Below are 2,906 nucleotides of genomic sequence, written 5' to 3' on the forward strand. Positions count from 1 at the left end.
TAGTTGATAGGGCAGACATTTGAAAGATCTGTCGTCGGTCGGCGAGCGACCATACGATCGGCATCCTTATCCAGACTTCAACTCAAGCCGCCGTGAGGCGATTGGTTTTACTAATAAGTGCACCAGTTCCACCACCCGCGAGGGTTATAGCGGTCCCGGCATGTTGCATGTATTAGCTCTGGCTTTTCCACAGTTATCCAAGTAACTGATGGGGGGATGATCTTGTGAATTATGGCTGTTGTACTGAGCCTTATGCGGTTTCACATTCATTTATGTTTGTACTTAGACATGCATGGCTTAACCTTTGAGACAAGCGTATATTACTGGTAGGATCAACCAGAATTCGACTATCCACCGATTGTCGTGTGTTTGTTGTCTACCGAGGCACTAAGTCCCCGCAGACCCGAGTTTCTCTCACATTTGCTTGATCTACTGCGGCACGCCGGCCCAATAGATCGAAGCACCCGAACATTGCCTTCCTCACTCAGGGAGACCTCTTGACAGCTTCGTGTCATTTCTCACACCTCACCGTAGAATCACGAGATTGCTCTCGGACCCTTAATTTCTCTACTTATTCGTTTCGATACCTTACACTACGTCAAGCTTATTCAATTTGTATATTCGCATGGCGAACGTTTTGATGCGGAGACGTTCAGAGTCCGCGGTACTTCCAACCGGGTATGGTTGCCGTACGACCAACAGGAGATAACATCCAACACACTACAATCCTTTGAGGGTTTTAGGGCATCGTCCCGATACCCTAGCTATGCACAACATTGGCTCAGTAACCCGTACTGGTGTCTAAGGTACGACTAGATACTCAACTTGCACCTTGTGACAGTGTTTAGAACACGTTTCTATACATTTTTCATTTTTGTGTCACGACACCATACCCTCTTACTATAGCCAACGAACAACATCACCTTACCACAAGTGACCATTTTTATCCGTCCCTACATTAAACGACTTTGACACATTTTTCTCCTATACCTCCATACAAGTCTGAGGGCCGGGTGAATTTTCGCTTTTTACCTTTGGACATGTCGGTCACCCTTACTTTTCCCCATACATATGAGCCAAGCAGAGGCTCATTTACCCGAACTGGTGTCTAAGGTACGACTAGATACTCGATTTGCACCTTGTGACAGTGTTTAGAACACGTTCCCATACATTTTTCATTTTTGTGTCACGACACCATACCCTCTTACTATAGCCAATGAACAACATCACTTTACCACAAGTGACCATTTTTATCCATCCCAAAATTAAACGACCTCGGAATTTTTTTCTCCTACATCGCCATACAACTTTGAGGGTCGGGTGACTTTTGCTATTTACCGTCGGAGTTCACTTTTCATGCTTAAAAATGCATCCTGACACAGTTTTACTCAAAGTTAGAGTCAAAAAAATTTTTTGTCAAAAAATCTTCCGTCGGTTATACCGGTACCCATGTCTCATAACTTGTACCAAGTTGTGAAGGGTAAATTTTGACAAAAATCCAAAAAAATCATTAAAAGTCGCTATTGCTTATTGCATTCAGCATCGTTAGACGACTCTTATATGCCTTGGATGACCACTGTCTGATGATTATTTTAGCTTTTATGCCAAAATTTTGATTTCGTGTCTTACGTCCCTACATTAGACGACCTTGGATTTTCGTCGCCTGCACCGCCATGCAACTTTGATGGTCGGGTGACTTTTGCTATTTACCGTCGGAGATCACTTTTCATGATTAAGAATGCATCCTGAGACCGTTTTACTCAAAGTTAGAGCAAAAAAATTTTTTGTCCAAAAATCTTCCGTCGGTCATACCGGTACCCATGTCCTATGACTTGTACCAAGTTGTGAAGGGTACATTTTGACAAAAATCCAAAAAAATCTTTAAAAAGTCGCTATTGCTTATTGCATTCAGCATCGTTAGACGACTCTTATATGCCTTGGATGACCACTGTCTGATGATTATTTTAGCTTTTATGCCAAAATTTTGATTTCGTGTCTTACGTCCCTACATTAGACGACCTTGGATTTTCGTCTCCTGCACCGCCATGCAACTTTGATGGTCGGGTAACTTTCACTATTTACTGTCGGAGATCACTTTTCATGATTAATAATGCATCCTGAGACCGTTTTACTCAAAGTTAGAGCAAAAAAAATTTTTTGTCCAAAAATCTTCCGTCGGTCATACCGGTACCCATGTCCTATGACTTGTACCAAGTTGTGAAGGGTACATTTTGACAAAAATCCAAAAAAATCATTAAAAAGTCGCTATTGCTTATTGCATTCAGCATCGTTAGACGACTCTTATATGCCTTGGATGACCACTGTCTGATGATTATTTTAGATTTTATGCCAAAATTTTGATTTCGTGTCTTACGTCCCTACATTAGACGACCTTGGATTTTCGTCTCCTGCACCGCCATGCAACTTTGAGGGTCGGGTGACTTTTGCTATTTACCGTCGGAGTTCACTTTTCATGCTTAAAAATGCATCCTGACACAGTTTTACTCAAAGTTAGAGTCAAAAAAATTTTTGTCAAAAAATCTTCCGTCGGTTATACCGGTACCCATGTCTCATAACTTGTACCAAGTTGTGAAGGGTAAATTTTGACAAAAATCCAAAAAAATCATTAAAAAGTCGCTATTGCTTATTGCATTCAGCATCGTTAGACGACTCTAATATGCCTTGGATGACCACTGTCTGATGATTATTTTAGATTTTATGCCAAAATTTTGATTTCGTGTCTTACGTCCCTACATTAGACGACCTTGGATTTTCGTCGCCTGCACCGCCATGCAACTTTGATGGTCGGGTGACTTTTGCTATTTACCGTCGGAGATCACTTTTCATGATTAAGAATGCATCCTGAGACCGTTTTACTCAAAGTTAGAGCAAAAAAATTTTTTGTC

The sequence above is a fragment of the Anopheles maculipalpis genome (genome assembly GCF_943734695.1).
Source record: "Anopheles maculipalpis chromosome X unlocalized genomic scaffold, idAnoMacuDA_375_x X_unloc_50, whole genome shotgun sequence".
In the NCBI taxonomy this organism is placed as follows: domain Eukaryota; kingdom Metazoa; phylum Arthropoda; class Insecta; order Diptera; family Culicidae; genus Anopheles; species Anopheles maculipalpis.